Raw genomic sequence first — 19,016 nt, forward strand, 5'->3', positions numbered from 1 at the left:
CTGCATCATGCTTAAAAAAACAAAGCACCAGAAGAAATTTTATTCATCCCCCCAAAAAATTGTGGAAAACCTCCTTACTTTCTTGTGAATAAAGTGCACCTTGAATGTACTCCATCTACTTGATGATGTAGAGACAAAAGACACAGATGAATAAAGGAAGAAAAAAGCATGTTCTGTGCACAATTAAATTTGCCCATACTGCATATAATTTAATTAAGACACTTTAATATGCTCCTGTGTTCTTGTTGCTTAGTACCTGCATTCAGGCAACGGTTAATTAAACATGCAGCTTAACAATGGTGACTGCACAACACATTTCACAATGCTTGGTATTAAAATTTTATTTGTGACTTAACCCCCCCAAAAATTATTTGCTCAGTTTTCTCATCTTGTGTAAGTGCAAAGAACCATAATCAATCCAAAAAGGCTCAATGTTTATGATTTTTAATACTGGGGAAGACCAAGAAGAAATAAACATATTCAGAAAATATGAGATGACTCTTTGGGGATCAGTCATATAAGGAGAGAATAGACTGTGGTGCTGAATCTCATTATTGCATTTAGTGTAAAATAAGTAAGGAAACAAATAAAAAAGATTGAAATATGCCTAGGTTGGAAATGAAACAACCCCTTCACAATTCATAAATGATGAATAAAATACTTTTTTCTTTGCCTGCTGAAGATATTTTAAATACTGCTTGGATTACCAGATATGTTTGGTTTTGGAGGTTTTTTTTTGTGGAAATGGCACATGCCAGCTGAAATGGCTGAATACACATACCTGAGTCCACAATGTAAATAAAACCCATTTCTTCTTTTTTCTCTTTGCTTCTGCCCCATGAGCAAAGACTAGTTCAGCCTTGGTTTGTGTAAGTGGACTATTCTGCAGTTTGCTTGCTGTTGAGCCTGTCATTGTCATACTGTGTACACCCATACCCACCATCATCTTCACAAGCTTCCCTACAGAGCTTTCTAGGACACTTACTGACACAATATCATCAAGAAGACTCTTTAGAATGAATCTCATTACAATGTATAGAAAGGTTATTGTTAAATGACTCACTCTGTTAGTACATTAAGTGGCCATATATTCAATCCCAGGCAATTAACTGACCAACACAGTCAATTATCTAATAATAAACCTGGACCCTTCAAGACTTCCAACTAAATTAAAGGGTCTCTTGCAGAAGAAACAGAGTGGCCATAAAACTCTCTGCGACTTAACACTGTTAGAGGAGTCTAAACATTTCCTGACTCCATTTGGAATATAGATTTTTTATTTTCTTCCCAAATGACCACAGGAAACAGGTTATATCATTTTAATTATTGCTGATGTTGCTCAGGGGTTCTAAGAGCAAACCAATAATTCCAAAAACAGGTCTCTTCTTCTATATAGTTCCTCTTCAACAAGCCTTCTAGTCCCACACTTAAACTCTCCATCCACCTTATATGCTTTTTTTTTAAGGAAGTCTTGTATATTACCCTAAAGCACTTTCATTCTCTCCCTTCTCTGTCTCAGTTAGTCCTCCCCCCATCATTAACTACAAAGTCCAGATTGTGAGACTCACAGGCTAATGGAATGTCTAATGCAGAGCAGCTGTACATTTTTAATGCAAAAGGGGAAAAATAAAGGCAGCATATGGTTTTATGTAATCTTCCTATGAATTTTTAACTGAGCGTCCTAATTCATGCCGGACAGAAAGAGCTTTTTTACTGTTCCTCTGTGGTTAGAGCCTGCTAGCATGAAGCATGCAGTACTTTAAAGCCAGTGAGTGCAGGTGAGATTGCTCTGCAGTAGATGCTGGTGTGAATGGCATTTGTTTTGTATTGATGCCTTTAACCATGACAATTCAGTGGCTGGAAAAACAAAGGGATGTATGAGCAGGATGGATGAATTGGTGTCCTCTGGACATGACTGTTCACGAGGCTTTTGTTCAGTCCTGCATAATCATCATAAAAGTAGGAAGTGCCATAACAGCTTCTTGCCCTTCTTTTCCTATAAAGTGCTCATGAAGTCAAAAAAGAGAGGAAGACAAGATGACATGGAAGACAGGTGGGAGGCAAGGGAAAGGAAAGGAAAGGAAAGGAAAGGAAAGGAAGAAAGGAAAGGAAAGGAAAGGAAAGGAAAGGAAAGGGAAAGGAAAGGAAAGGAAAGGAAAGGAAAGGAAAAGGAAAGGAAAGGAAAGGAAAGGAAAGGAAAGAAAGGAAAGGAAGGAAAGGAAAGGAAAAGGAAAGGAAAGGAAAGGAAGGAAAGGAAAGGAAAGGAAAGGAAAGGAAGGAAAGGAAAGGAAAGGAAAGGAAAGGAAAGGAAAGGAAAGGAAAGGAAGAAAGGAAAGGAAAGAAAGGAAAGGAAAGGAAAGGAAAGGAAAGGAAAGGAAAGGAAAAAGACAGGATTGCTTTTTTCTAAAAGTCCATTTAAAGACTCGTATGTGTTGTCTCTGTCAACATGCAGGGCACCAGAATGTTTAAATTTCTTCAGTTCTAATGACATTAATTTTCTCCCTACATGACTATTTCCATGAGAGGAACTTCCTAAGGGTAACGTAAACACAGAGATAAATGATCGAAGAAGTTTGTGGAGTCTTCATCAAAGGAAGTATTCAAAACAAATTACAGAAACATGCACTAGAAATGGCAGAGATACAGCTGATCCTGCCCGGGGGTTTTTTGAACCTCTTTCAGACTTACGATCCTGTGATTCCTCTGTAGCCTCAGAGCTGACCAATGCAGGTTCCTCTGCTACTTAGCTATTACCTCTAAAAGCTCCCACATTAAACTGATGTCTCACATCCATCCATTTTCTTTGCTTTAATTTTCCCTCTTTCCCTAGCTTGTTGCTCACTCTACTTTTCTTATGTTATATATTAGAACTCTCTGCTTCCCTTTTTTTTCCTTGCCAAAGTGGATACCCTCCCCTTCTAACATACCAGCTCCACTCTTCATATTCTTCTTTTCCAGAAACTTGTGGAACTTAAAAGTGTTTTAGGAAGGAGACCATTCTACAGGTGAAGAAACAAAATTGGAGAGAAGGGAAGTGACTTGCCAAACAGACAGCAAAGAAGCAAGGCTGCCATAGCAGTTTGAAACCCAGTAGGTAATACTTTGTTATCCATTAAAGATAACCTGCTTTAGTCTTAGAAAAAATGGAGAGGATATAGGGTGAGAAAACCCAACGAGTAGATGAAGAGAGCATTTGTGGTGGTGTTGCCATCCAATAAGGTTGACACATTCCCTAACCCCAATTATTGGCCAAAAAATGTCTTTTCTTACCCATAGCAGTCTTCCTGAGCCCATACATATTTATGTGCCAATAGTAGTTTCAAGAAGCAGTTTCAGTAAGTGAGCGGTAAAGCAAAGAAAAGGGTTGAAAGTTTATGTAGAATTAGGACATGCTTTCAAGTTCATTCCTTCTGACTGGGAAATCTGAGAATCATTTCCTTTTTAAATGAAGGGTGAGATTTTTGTCTAATTATCTGACTGTGAAAGCTGAAGAATCCCAAATGTAGTCTGACTAACAGTAAGATTGCTAACATTATCAACACTGAAACCTTTGAAAAGAAACTCCTACTTCAAAATTAGTGTTTGTCCTATATCAAACTGTGTAAAAATGTTTTATCCACTTACTGTTTAAAACGCCAGTAACATTAGAGAGATTGGGTTCCTATTTTCAACCCATGATGGGTTATCTGGAACTCTGTTTTCTAGTGCTGTCTGCACTAGAGAGGTCACAGGAGAGATCTGTGACACCTCTAGCACTGTGCCATATAATCAAAGCACCTTCATTTTCTCCCTCATGGGACCTCACTTCCCTTTAAAAATCAATTGTTATCACACATGAAGATCTACACATACATGTTTAAATTATAAATGCAAATGAAGATGCAGGCCCATGCAATTGTGCCTGAAGATAAAGAAAGCTATTGCTGACTTAGATCTAAAAGCTGGATTACATTGCAAAGATGTTGCTGCTCTTGCCAGTATCTTGCCTTGGGGCTTACTATAGACTTGGCTCTTGTTTGCTCAGTTATGTAAGACTGGCACTAATTCAGCAAAGCCAAACAATTCTGAAGTTACTCTGCACTTGGAGGAGAATGACATTTGCCATATAGTCATGGGCTTCATTCAGCCAGGGAGTGTCAAGTATTTCTAGAGACCAGAAGCAAAAGGAAGCATTTCATGGGCAGGCTACAGTGCTTGGGTGCAATTAGCTTGGCTGCTTCGAGAAAGAAATGTATAATAATCCACTGTAACTGATCCAAATACTGAGTCCAATGGCTTATCCAAAGGCAGATAGAAACAACCAGAACACACCTTTTCTAACCTTATATATTTAGCAATGCCTTCTGCATATCTGACTTGAAGATCTTCATGAAACTCCTATTTTTTAGGACTTTTATTTTAAATAGAGTAAAATATTGGATATTTTCTGTCCTGCTTTTATGAAGAAAATAAAAACTTCTCTCTTCTGGCTGGCATAGCCACTAAGAGAAACTAATTTAATCTCAAATATTACACAAACGCATGAGAGCATTCACCATTACAAAGCAAACATTTTGCCTACCACAAATGCAGTGACAGTGAAGAAAACAAATGCAAACATATTTTTTGTGAAAAGTGACAGGGTTTTATTCCTCCTCCTTCACACGGTCCAAAAATATATTTCAAGTATTGGAGGAAAGTACTTGGAAAAGATTTTATGCTGAGCTTGGCTGTTCATTCTCTTCCACTCACCTACCTAATTATTCTACTCTACCATTACCTCTTTCCCATCATATAAAATGGACTGGTATTCCTTATTTATACTTAAAGCACTTCAAGACCTTTTACTTATATACAGTCTGAGTGTAAGAGATGTATGGAACAACACTAAAAACTCAACCACAGAGGTAGGGAAACAATGTTCCTTATATTATTCCTGGTTTTGATGCAATATAATTTTTTGTGCAATGTGTTTTCACTGCACACCTCTCCTCCCCACTCATTTTCTGCAGTGTGCAGATATTCTGCCCCACTCAGAGTCTCTGGTGCTGGCTGTACAGAAGATTGTGTGCCACAGAGACCTGAGAACTGATGGAAACCTCTGCCTACAAGATGCTAACGAAGAAAGGCTTAATAAATAATAACAATAATAAAAGGATTATTTGGAAAATCCCAATCATGATTAAATAATTATTTTTAAATTGCAATGATAAACCTGTTGGGATTAGCCTGAAAATGCTCCTTGTCTAAGATTAAAGTGCAATCATTTTTTAGACCACGAGTAAGAGAATTTACTATTTGTGCACCTTTGTCTTCTGGATCAGTGAATAACTGGTTCAAGCAATGGCAGGCATTCATTCATCCTTGACATCTGAATGAGTAAGGAAAGAAAAACTCCAAAGATTTCCTGCAAGAAGGAAGTCTCTTCTCCCAAGACCATGTTTGTCAAAAGTTTTATTGGCTATTCTCAGTCCTGCTCTGATGATCCACACAAGACCATGAGGAGCACAGCTTTCTGGGACTATTGCTGCATTCACAGCCACAACTCTCATGAAGCCAAAGATATGTCAAAACAGCAGGGGTTCATTAAATGTGGTCACTGTCATAGCGCTTTGTTCACAGGACTGTAGAAGGATTCTCTAATGAGGAATGACTTCCAAAGGTAAACATACAAAATGCAGTTGTATGATGACAAACGTGTCTAAATAGCACAGAGACTATGGGAGATGTCAGCATCTTGGAGATGAGTAAGCTGTTTAAAATGGTACAAAACACTTAGAGCATGGGGATGTATTTAAGAAATGGAAATAGCAGGGAGGAAGACATCAAAATACTGATGATAAAATAATCATTTTACTGATGATAAAATAACCCATTTATCAAAAACAGGTGCCTTGTCAGTAGATTCAACTGCTCTGGCTACATTTAGTTAGAATAGAAAGTTATGTCTGCTAGGAAAGTTTGCCTTTCTAGCTTTAACTCATGAAGAATGCAATTAGCTACAGCATCCAAGCAGGTTCATGAAGATTTCCTTTTTTCCCCCTCAATTTCGTTCATATTTAGTTGCTGTCTGTGCTCACAGAGAGCTGAATGCACACCCACATGGCAGTAGTTAAACATTAAACACTCCCCTGATAATGCACAGGCTCTATAAAAAACATTCCTACTTTTCCCATTCTGCTAGCTTTAGTCAGTAGTGTATTAGAATAATAAGACCTAGCAGCAAAACAAAGAGCACCAAAATAATTTCCAGTACTCATCTCACACTTATTCAAATCCAGGAGCCTTGAATCCCAGGCAAAACTCTGGTGCAGGAGTCCAAAAGGCTTCAGAGTATACTAAAAATGTTGGCAATTTTTGTTGACTTAAATGAAACTGGTGGCTAACGAAACCCCACCATCCTCTGAAGTCTAAAAAGCATGAAAAAGGTCCTCAAATATCCCCAGTGGCTTGAAAAATCTTTGTTTTCAATATGGATTTCTAATAATTTCAGCTGAACTCAGTCCCAGTAGCATATTCACCCTCTAATGGAACAGACAGTAACAATGAATTCAATGGAATCATAGAATGGCTTGGGTTAGAAGGAACCTTAACAACCAGCTAGTTCCATCTCCCCCTTGGGAAGGGACACCTTCCACCAGACCAGGTTCCTCAGAGCCCCATCCAGCCTGGCCTTGAGCACTTCCAGGGATGGGACATCCACAGCTTCTCTGGGCACTGCGTCATGTCTCACTACCCCTGCAGTAAAGAATTTCATCTTCATATCTAATCTAAATCTGCCCTCTGATTTTGTAAGTCATGGCAGCTGGTTAGTTTGGGTTTCCCTTGAAGCATTCTGTGCATTCCACTTTTAAAGCCAGGATAGTTAAAGGGATTACCTTTGGAAATTGTTCCTTGATATTCTCCAGTAGCATGTTTTCATTTGTTTTTTTTGGGATTTTTAAATTTTTTTGCATATATGTGGGAAAGTGAGGATGCAGATAACAGAAGGTTCTTTTCCACCTTTCAGTCACTCAGATAGTGTTTATAGGTCTGGGCAGTATCTTGTGAGCAGATATGACACTGCTGTGCCTACAGGACTCGGCTCAGCTCCAGGTCAAAACGTGTGACTGTGTTAATAAGTTTACAAGTCTGACTTTTATATCCTGCTAACATTGAGCCTGTTAGTATGGGTTAGGCCACAGGCTACATGGTGATATTGCCTGTTGCTTGGCTTGGAAATGCAGGCCACAGTAGCACACATAACAGCATTCCATAATGCAGAGAGAATTCCTGCCTTTTCAACCTGTGAGTGGACTGGCACCAAAGTGTATTTGGAAGCATTGTGATTCTCTAATGGCAGTAAAGGAGTTATCTCTTCTACATACAAAGAACACCAGGAGGCACATGATAGCACACGATGATGGGTACTCACCCCTTTGGAAAGAAGAATGAGAATTGTTTCCAAAATCAAAGAAACTCAAGAGATAAAACACAAAGAGAAGTGAAAAAGCCAGAAAGATTTTGCAGCTTCATGGTCCAGAGGAATATGTTTGTGTTTATCCCCTCACTGTGGAGTTTAAATGGTGCTACATTGCAGCACATCCAACTGGCACTTTCCTCAACACTGAGCACTGGCTGCAGAATGCACAGATTTCATTAGTGCAGTTGGAAGGCTCCTATTGTTGAAATGTGCACATTTCAAGTAATCCAAACTTCTTCAAAGATCAGTTAGTAAATTATACAGATAACCATCTCAAGACTGAGCAGAAGGTTAGGGGTCATTTTTGGGTTTTTAGGCTGCCAGGAGAGAACAAATATGACTTTCTCTCAACTGGTATGCATTCTCATAATAAGTCCTGGTGCTTTTTATTGACTAACTGGACTGTGACCCTTGAAGCCAGTACTTTGTGCTTAGAAATACATAGAAAATGGTCTGCATAATCCTGCAAAGGGTTGGGAAATTGCAGATTGTTATCAATAATTACTGTGATTTTTTTTTTTTTTTTTTTTTTTTTTTTTTTTTTTTTTTTTTTTTGCCATTTACTTAGCAAAAAGACAGAAAGAGCCTGGGTCAGTGGCAGTGGTTCAGGCTTGTCACTTTTCATCAGCTTAAGTGCTGAGAGCAGATGTGAATCAGGTTACAGCTAAAAGCTTTATACACTAGTGTTCACAGCCAAGAGTGCATCGCATTTGGTTAACTTTTATATGCTATGATTCCTAAAAGGGGAAGGCTCTTGATGACTAAGAATCCATTTGAGGTAATGAGAGCTTACTTGGAGCTAACAGGCTCAACTTTGCTAAGAAGTACATGCAAATAACCTGAATCCTGCTGCAAGCTATGCTGACAACTCAGAAGCATCCAGTACAGACAACAACAGACTGCAACAAGCTTCAACCCACAGCTCATGTGAGCATCCCCGCCCCCTTTTAAATGTGACATAAGTCACATTTGTTGATATTAATATCCAGTAGATGACTATCTAATAAATATAGCACTCAGAAAAACCTGTATATACATGGGAAAGGGAGCTTAGTCTCTGGAATAGCTCTTTAATGGACTCATTCCAAGACAGCTCCTCTAAATTTCCTGTCTCCATCCAACTGCTCAGTTAGCTGGAAACAAGTAATCATGCTTAGAAGATAAAGCATGCTTGTATCTTCTGGGATGCAAATTCCCATTTTGCATTTGGAAGTGTTTGGAGACTGGCTGCAAGAACATCCATCTGCTTGCTTGCCAGAGCAAAAGGAATCCAATATCTGTTATTAAGTCTTACGCGTCATTTCCCAAGCTTGTTGCATTCTACTGGGGTGGCAGAAGGGCACTTCTGAAGTCACTACTTTCTTAGTTTCAGTTAAATACATGACCTAATTTTGAACCATGTTTTGACATGGGGATCTGTGGATACATAAGTCGTGAGTCCAGCATGGTAATACTATGTTTTAAAGTGGTTCAAGACAAGTAAAATCAATTTGGGATGATCTTTTAAGGTCCTTTCCAACCCAAACATTTCTAAGGTGCTATCAGGATGAGCCTAGGTCAGCCCCCATAGACTGTTTTTGTTATCTGGCATATCTTTCCCATCCCAACAGAAGAAATCAGCCAGTCTATGCACAGACTTGCAGAAAGGTATGGAGAAAAATACTTTTTTTTTTGTGAAACAATATGCAGTCTGTATTAGCAGCCAGATTTTAGAAAGCTCCTGACTGCAGCTGTCAAGCAGGAAATGCAAATAACAGCTCTATGCTGTCTTAAAAGTAACAGCTTTCTAAAACCCTGTTGTCTGTATCATTTCCATGTTTCTCATCTTTTAGTAACTCTATCCTACCATAAGAAAAGTGTCAATTGTCTTCCTGTGCAAATCCAGGATTAATGATGTAGAGAACAGATGCACTACAGAAGCAACAGACAATAACATTTTTGCTTAACATATCAAGTCATATATAGGGTTTGAGACTGAATGTAAAAAGTATAGGAGAAAGAGACAAGGTTTCAAAAAAGAGCCTAATGGTTCATGTTCTGTTCTGCCCACTATGTGGAAACCTGAATAATGATCACAACAAATATATCCATGCACAAATGCACAGAAACAAAAAGGAGGAAATAATGCAATATGTTTGGGTCCATTGTAAAGCTGCCACTAGGACAGCTATGGCAATCACTGGCAGTGATCAAAGTCTCATCATATATTCTAACTGCTAATATCTGGACAGATTCCATCTTGTACTCTAATCCTATTGCCAAATCTGCAGAAGCCTGGTACATCTCAGGCAATCTGAAGCAAAAGCAGCAAGAAAAGGTTAACAGCATCAAAGGTAAATTCTCAGATAAACCAGAAACTAGAATAGGGCTAAAAATCCCCCATCTTCATGCTCTGAGTGGGACACAGACCACCATGTGGAGTCAGAAAAAATAGCAGGAGCCATGGTGAAGTACAAATCACTTTGTTTTCTTCTGAAGTGTGTAGTTTCATTTCAGCTCTAGTAGAGGAAGGGTAGATAAAGGGCCAGATTCAGACACCTGAAATTAGACCTCCACAGGAGAGGCAGGTGTCTTTCTACACATCAATTACAGTCAGAGGAGACCTAATCAGCACAGTCAGTGGAGTCTAGAAAGCCATTTGGCTAGTCAAACGCAGGTGTCTATCTCAGGGTCAGATAAATAGTCCTCTAGGCTTCACTGTCTGCATTGAATAGATCAAGTTTAAAAGAAACTTTACCATCTAGATCATGTTTTGATTCACAAGACACTAAAATTCTGCTTAAATGTGCTGATAAATTCTGTCCAACGCTTCTTTTTTTCCCACCTATATTTATTTTGATGTGGCACTTCCCAGGTCTTGTGAACACCTGTATTAAGATGAAGCAGTGAAACAGCTCAGGCTGTTTCTGTAACCACAGTATGGGGCTTGCCTGAGCTACTTCTATCAGAACAAGGAGATGTGGGGATTTATCATTTAGCTTTGATTGCTACACAAAGTTGGACAGATTTCAGAAATTTAAGTGTCAGTAAATTGGCAACAGCATATCTGAGACCATATAGCACCTTCCGGTACGTAAGGGGGCTACAAGAAAGCTGAATAGGAACTTTTGACGAGGCACAGAGAGACAGAATAGGAGTTAATTTACAAAGGGTAGGTTTAGAGTAGGTTTAGATTAGACATTAGGAAGAAATTCATCACTATGAGTATCACGAGGCACTGGCACAGGTTGCCCAGAGAAGCTGTGGATGCTCCATCCCTGGAGTTGTTCAAGGCCAGGCTGGATGGGGCTCTGAGCAGCCTGGTCTAGTGAAGGTGTGCCTGCCTATGACACAGTGGTTGGAACAAGATGGTCTTTAAGGTTCCTTCCAACCCAAACCATTCTAGGATTCTATGGTTGAGCTAAACCAGCATCCTCACTGTGATCTTACAAGTGTCTCTGTCAATAGTACAAGGCAGCCAAAAACAGCACACTGCCTTGACTGCCGTGCAAATGCAGTTTTTCAGGAAGATAACAAGCAATACATTTTTTCTCAAACTGAAAAACATTTCACGCGTTTCTACATTCCCCTCATTCTGATAATGCTCACTCTCTCCTTCATACTCATCTTCCAGCTTATTATACTTTAATGAAATTCCTCCCATGCATACTTACAGATATACAGATCTGAGATAGTAAACCAAGGCCAGTGCAATGAAAGTGGAGTACTGAAATACAAGTACCTCTCCAAAATTTGTAGCAAATATGCAACACAATCAATAAAACCCATTTTACAACAATCTAAACCCTATTTATTGTATGTTAAGGGTTATTTTATTCAGTTGTCTTTTTTTCTTTTCCAGAGAAATCTCTTTGTAAAGAACAAAAAGCAGCAACTTCTACAAAACAGATATTATTCAAAATAACCTGCACTCACAGTTTCTCATCTTTCCTCACCTTGAATCAGAAAAATCTCAAGTGAGAGCATATTATGTCCAAACAGATTGCTTGACCTCGTCTAGAGCAGTACACCAGGAGGAAATGAATGGAAATTGTCTTTATTTTTCATAAAAGCTTACTCTGGCCTTGGACAAAGTGTTAACAAGGAAATATTATCCTCAATTAAATTGCTTATTTCTGTAAAGTCTCCAGGCCAATGCATTTATTGATTGTGTGGAATCAAAGGCAGCATTTTTACAGAAGACACAAAGTGCCAAAATTTGACCTCAAACTGGTAATTTTATTGAAACTTAAATTCCTGAAATGTTCCCAACTTTGTGTAGCAATCAAAGCTAAATAAAAATCCCTACACCTCCTTGTTCTGGTAAAGTAGCTCCTATGAGCCCCACACTGAGGTTACACAGACTGGGAACAAATGTAGTAATTGAGAGGAGAGAAGAAATCACAAGAGTTCCTGCATACAAACCTGCATTTAAATCACTAAAAAACCAGAAAAACTTTCTGCAGCTAATCATTTTTGTGCTCTATTTCTTCCAAGGTACTTTTATAAAGGAGGTCATATATACCCTTTTGGTATGAGATGGAAACCATTAAACCTGCTGAGTAGTAACACAACAGCAATGACACTGTTAGCTCGAATAACCAGCTTGCAAAACACAACTTTCTTCATGGAATCAGTTCCAATGGTTTCAACAACCCTGTTGTTTTTCCACTGACATCAGTGTAGCTGAGAAGGTGTGAGAAAGAGAGCAAGAAGTGGGCAAAGTCTGGCCAGTTTGCCAGAACAGTGCCATAGAGTATAAGACATTTGCACGTCTTTTTGACTAAGTAATTTCCCACCTGTCACAGGAGAGAGTCAAATACAATTCTTAAATCTTTGATATACCCCGAGGTTCCATCACTTCATCTCTCCTGAAACACAAAATTGTTCATTTCTCATTAATTGTCCTTTATGCAGAGAGTTTTCAATTAAATTGGGAGTAGTGTTACACTCCTTACTTTGTGATACTAGCCCCCAAAGATTAATAGATTGCTCGTAATTTCTGAATTGCCGTCTGTGTTCTATTACACTCTCATCATTTGTTCTGATTATGAGACCAAACCAGAAAGTGCCTCACAGAGAGTGGCAGTAGCCATCTGGATCCCTGGGGGAGCCATATTGGCAGAAAGAATGGCGAACTCAGTCTGAATGCAATGACAAAACTAAAGTGATTGCAGAGAAGCCTACAGCTCCATGGAGGATGCAATCCAAACTTAGGTGGAATTTACTAACCAACTCCTAAACAATGTCATCCAGCAAGGTGTCTTTGTGCACAATCAGTTCTGTGTGCTTCTGAGTTAGTGTTGGGGTTTGCAGTAGTATCAAAAAAGAGACTCAAAAAAAAAAAAACAAAAACCTTATGATTTTATGAAAACCCGATTTTTAAAACTAAGTTTCTGAAAAGACAACAGTAAACAAAGTAATTGGAGTTTGTTTGCTTAAAAGGAGTCACATTATGTCACTAACCTGTTGTACTTACTACCCGGCTTTTATCATTCTTGTTTCTACTTACACTAATAAATACCATACAGGTGTCCTAACAGCTTTGCTAAGATTAACTCTGTGCTCTGAAATACTACAGATTTCAGAAATAAGTATGTTTTTATACCCACAATCTTGTCCCCAAAACAGAGCTTTATTCAGGACATTAATAAAGATAATTCATTCCTTAACCCTCTTGTGTGTGAAAATAATTCTCCCTACAAAGAATCAGAGCTATAATAGCCTCTTGCTGGGATCACATCTGCTGCCAAAGCTCCAGTGATGTCCACCATCATCAGCAACCCCCTCCAAGGCTCTGAAAGACCATAGTTATCTGACATAGCTCATGAACAATGATGTTCTTCATAATATCTCTGCAATTTTTTTCCAGCAAGGCAAGGTTTTGGTTTTGGGCAATAGTCCATGCTTTCATGTTTTTGTCCTGTGAGCTCTGAGGCCACCAGTGCAAGACAGCCATGGACCTGTTCAGCCAGGTGCAGTGGGGGGGTCACAGATGTATCTGAGGGATGAACAACTCTCTTATGAACACAGGCTTAGAGAGTTGGGGGTGTTCAGTCAGTTCTCTTCAGAAGAGCTTGCTCTGGGAGAGACCTTATTGCAGCCTTTCAGTATTTAAAGAGGGTTATAAGAAAGAGATTTTGTTCACCCTTCCTCCTTCTTTATCTTAGTTTTTATTGTTGAACAGAGCCCATGTGATATGGAATATCACTTAGGTCAGTTTGGGTCAGCTGTCCCAGCTGTGTCCCCTCCCAGGAGCCCAGCCTACTGGCAAGGGGGAAATACAGGAGAGACGCTCTGGATGCTGTAGAGCACAGCCCAGCAGTACCCAAAGTACTGGCACATTATCAATACCTTTCTAGCTTCTTTTTGGGGTGGCTAGAGGGAAAGGTATCTCCATTCCAGCCAGACCCAATACAGCATCCAGGATTTTTATTTCTGGTATTTTAAGTTTTGGTCCATCTCAATTAAGATTGGTTAGAAGTCAATTTCACAGCTGTTGGTTTTTAAGATCTCACAAAAATGATAATTCAGTGCTAGGCAATAATTTACTTCAGCACAGCAATTCCCAGGATAAAGCTGACACATTTTTAAATCTCTCTCACTCTTCCTTCCTCATATACATCCTTCTGTAAACCAGGGCTGGGGAAAGGACAATGATCTTTTTTCTTGAGAAGTATAGGAAGGAAGGAAACCACAGATCTGTTTAACTTGCCCACAGTCACATCTCACTGAAATCAGTTTCCAGGTATAAGGTGAACAGGAGCTGTCTGTGCCTTGTCCATTGAAATCTGAACCTTCCTTGTGCTTCACTTTGCCTACGCTAATGGCATCTCATGGAAAGATGAGCCTGAATGCAACACATTGCAAGACTGAGCTGCAGATGCTGGTTTTTTATATGAAATCTCCTTTTTCTTGATTAAAAGATTAGGGCTATATTTACATTTTGAAACATATCCTAAGCACCCTCCTGATGGATCAGAACCAGACTGGTCCTCCGGTGAATTTTTTTTTTTTTTTGAATAAAGGTTGAAAAAATTGCACTTGAAATCTTAGACACATTTTTAAGTGGATAATTAAACCAAATTGCCCCCATGGGGGTGGCCTTTAGTGCAAGCTGGTTGCCAGTACAAGTCTATTTAATATATTGTATGCTATTTCTTTCAGGTTTATTTGGTTTAGAATAGAATTGCATAGAATTGAAAATAGATGGGCTAATAGGCATTACCTAAAGTTGGGTACTTGGATTTCTCACAAGGGTGAGAAATATGGTTTAGAGGAGAATTATACCCTGGACCCCCCAAATCCAGCCAGAGGCTGCACCTGGATTAGTGTGTGCTGAACACCTCTGGAATAGAGCCTAGAGAGGGATGCTGTGGGGCTTGGTTCACTTCCCTGAGGAACACAGGAAGACATGCCCAGATCTAGTGGAATTCAATTCATACATCATTTCAGAGCAAACCTAAGTCCAGCACTGCAAAATTTGAACATTGAATCATTAGCTCAACTGGTATAATACTGACTTCTGGTAAATCTCAAGCTTATCTTTCCTCTGGGACAAAATTCAGTTTATTTGTATAGCAAGTAGCAAAATGATGCCTTGATCTCAATTAGTTGCTAATGTTATATGAACACTCATCTGTAATAACAACAGCCTACAGAGGCCTGACAAAGGGTCAGGTAAAGAGAATCTGGATTTAGTTGAATCCTGATAAAGCTGCTTCCAACACCAGATCTAAACATTATCCAAGTTTACCTTCCCTCTCCTAAAGACCATGCTTTCAACACTAATGAATTAACACAGCTCCCACAAAGCTAGTGGGATTATGCATGTACAGCACTAACTGATAATTGAAGCACATTCATTTTCCTCAACATTATTTTCACATCTTTTCCCCAATGACTAGCTCCCACTTATTTCTACATAAGTTATTAAAGCAGATCATGTGCCATCTGCCTTCAACCTTACCCTCCATTACGTACATTTGACATGGTTAGTTTTGAAGAGGTCTTCAACTGTAATTAATGTATTCCCAGCCATCTCCTCAACATAGAGGCAGCCTTTGTTGTATTTTGTCCAGCATTTTCTGCATCAAGGTAAGTTTTGATATAAATTATCAATCACTGTATCCCAGTGTATCACTAGCAAAGTACTTTTAGATGGTGAGACATGAATGCCACTGTAGAAACACTTCTCATATACTCCTGATGTGGACAAACATGCCTTTAACTGCAGTCCACTACTAAATTAAAAAAAAAACAAAAAAACACCATTTCAAAGAGTCAAACGTCTGCCCAATTCCAAAGGACAGCATCAGAGCACTTAAACAAAAACACAGCAGGGAATTTAATCATGAGAAAACTGAAGTGAAAGAAGGTTTTGTATGGGCAGAGCTAGTTTTAGTTCTTTCATGGCAAAAATAAAGGGGTCAGAGAGATCAAGAGGTCACCCATTCATGGGTTTAAAAAAAAAAAAAAAAAAAAAAGAACAAAAAGGACTTTTTTATAATCTACTATGCAGTCCTAGGAAATGTCCAGATCAGGGCTTCCCCACCCTGTATTCTACCTACCTTTAAGGATAAAGAAAACAAAATCCTTGGGCTTCAACCTCCCAGCCAGCTTTTATCATAATCCATATTATTCGCAAAATAGACTGGAGGTGACTTATGTGGTGACCTCTCACCACAATTCAAAACGAGTCTTAATGAACTAGGGTAATTCATTCCTCTGGCAGAGCTTATAAGATAAGGCAAGACTGCACTGGTGGGCTCAGCAGACTGAAATGTTAATCTTTTGTAGTCCTTGCTCCAGAGGACCCCCAGGTCAAATCCTGGTGCTGCCGAGAAGTAGAAGTGCCTTTGTTTGAGGTTGGAGAAGCATGGTTCTTGATTCCAGTGCTGCCATTCACTCTGCAGAATGTACTGTGTGTGTGTGATAGTAAAAACAGCCTGTAAAGTTATTTAAAACCATATAACAGAGCTTTCTGTTGAAAGGCAGAGAACAAAGGCTTAAAATCAGACAAAAAAAAAAAAAAAGTGGGAGGGGGGACAGGGGGGACGGGTATTTAAGGAGTCTGAAACAAAAAAGACAATAATGCTGTGGTCCTAACGTGCACTTCTGGCCCTTGTCCTCCTCTCTGGGTCATTAAAAATCCCCTGTGACATTGTTTCAAGAGTTAGAAACTCCAAGTGAATTGGCTTTGATTATTCATTAAAACACAAGAATGCATACCATTTCATCCTACAGTAGCAGCAAAAGTATGATTCACCATATCAAATGTGATAGCAGGTGAGCATCTCTCATTTTCTCTCTTTCCTGCTCCTAGATAAACTAGCTGCTTCTGAACTCCAGTGTACAGAGCAGTCACTGGGATTTCCTCCTTTGAATCAGTAAAACAGAGGTTTTGAGAAAGATAAGGATCTATTTAAAGTTATGGTGGAAAAGTATGGAGCAAAAAACTGATCTGAAATTTCCAGATTCCAAGTTCCTGCCCTAGTTTTCCTGCTTGTGCTTTTTCTTTTCTTGGCCCTGGCAGCATTTGCAAGGCAGCAAAACCAGTGAAAAGGTCTTTGAATATCTGACCAAAAAATATAAAAATCCAAAACAAACAACAACAACAACAACAACAAAAATAAACCACAAAAACCCAAAAAACCATAACAAACTAACAACAACAACAAAAAAACCAAAAAACAAAAAAATCCAAAAAACAACAAAACCACACAACCAAAAAAATCCCCCCAAAAATCCACCAAAACAAACCAAGTCGGGAGAAAATTATAAATTTCAGGCCTGAATGTAAACAGAGTTAGTAAGTAAGGTCTAGGAGACTTCCTGAGAAAAAGAGTTAAGTTAGAAAAGAGTTTCAAACTGAATAAATGGTTTGCTATATTCTCTTTTTCAGGAAGATAGCAAGGTGGATGTACACAGGAAATAGAACTTATTTAATACTGTAATAGCAGACTCTAGACTGCTGGAAAATTATATTTAGGTGGAGAAAATATACCTCAGAATTGCTCATAAACATCATGACCTCAGCAAGTTCATCCTGGCCAGCAAACCACAAACATGCCACACCCAGCAAACCACAACTGTGCCAAACAAGCAGAGACCAGTCTCCTGGCCAAGTCCAGGACTAGCTAGAATCAAAAGACCAGAGAAAAATCTTGATTTCTCTTAAATCATGGTGAAATTTCTGCTATACTGTAATCAGGTTGGAATGCTGGGCTGTAGGTTGACCCCAGTGGGATGGGAATGTGGGGTAGGGGCTGCTTCAAACTATGGACACTCTTTGGAATTTATTAGAAAATTATTCTGGTATAGGGAACTGCAGCTGAACTTCTGCCTTTGGGATCAAGGGTCATGAAGCACCAGTTCTGAGATCCCCTCAGTATACAGTGTCTTAAAGCATTGTCTCTTTCTGTTTTTTCCTTTTTGTTCTTCTTTCCATGTTTAACTTGAGACTGTTTGAATGATGAACCACACAAAATACAATTAACTGCTACAGAAACTACTCCATTTTCAGTTCAATGTGATTAACTCACTTGCACATTATTATTGTTGTTGTTACTATTACTGCTATTAATTTTTAGAAGTAGAGTATGACTAATGCAGCTATGGATTTTTGTGGGGATATTGTATGGCATGGAAAGGCAATTTGGCTTTAGTTACAATGTTACATATTCCACCTTGACCTAATTTCTGCAAAGGAGAAATGAGAGAAAGGTGGTTTCTAGACAAGGGGGAATTCTGGGGTAGGGCTTGAACAGGGATAAATGCCACATCACATCAGAGAGTCCACAGGATCCCCTCACAGGAAACCTCAGTGAATAGCCATGATCTCTCATGCAGGTGCTTGGATTGGGTAACTAGGACAGCAGGTATAAGGACCATGACAAAGAGCACTCGCCTCCAGAAAGAGAAGTTCCTCCAAATTTAATGTCAATAATCTCACATCAGTGTATCCTGCAAACACATTGCAGCCTTGCATACATCCTTGACAAATAGGAACAAGATTTAAAAAATAATTTTTCTTTGTCTTTCCCCCCTCGTATTATTATTTCTTTTTTACTCACTTGTACAGCTCACAAACTTCCCAAGCCTGGTCCTACAACCAGTTCATCAATGGAGGTACAAGCAAGACTGGAAACTGAACTTGAGTGCTCTATTAAGAAGACTCACCACTTTACTTCTGGGTAATTAAAACTACTTGTGGTTAGATTTTGTGCAATAACAAGGAGCTGATAATTTTTTTTTTGCAGGTAAGCACTTGAAGGATATTTCTGCTGTGATACTAAATCATGTCAATGCAAGCTAGTCACATAAGTCTGAAGAATACTTCTGCTCTGAAGGCTGCATTCCTATAAAATTATAGGGAAAGCATTTTCTTCTTAATTTTCATTACTTTCTTTAATTTGTATCTGTAATGACTTTTATCAAAAAAGAGAAAAGAAAAGAAAGTACAAAAGAATTTCTACCATGCAGCAATATATTTGGTAAGCTCAAATAAAATATACAGCTATGTTATCACAAAGTCCTGTAATTATACCCATTCCTTTATTTCCTGTAAGTTTTCACACTACAATCCACTAAACCA

The 19,016-nt window shown here is 38.9% G+C and overlaps 1 protein-coding gene and 1 long non-coding RNA gene across 2 annotated transcripts in view; one reads left to right on the forward strand and one right to left on the reverse strand.

The window, feature by feature from the left end:
* TENM4 (teneurin transmembrane protein 4) overlaps positions 1–19,016 on the reverse strand; it is a 587,508-nt gene that overhangs the window by 448,174 nt on the left and 120,318 nt on the right. The gene's annotated exons all lie outside the window — the stretch shown is intronic.
* LOC306799669 lies at positions 18,502–18,880 on the forward strand. The gene is made up of 2 exons (XR_013773661.1): positions 18,502–18,615; positions 18,682–18,880. It is a non-coding gene; the product is annotated as an uncharacterized lncRNA (long non-coding RNA).

The sequence above is a fragment of the Erithacus rubecula genome (genome assembly GCF_903797595.1).
Source record: "Erithacus rubecula genome assembly, chromosome: 1".
NCBI classification, from domain to species: Eukaryota; Metazoa; Chordata; class Aves; order Passeriformes; family Muscicapidae; genus Erithacus; species Erithacus rubecula.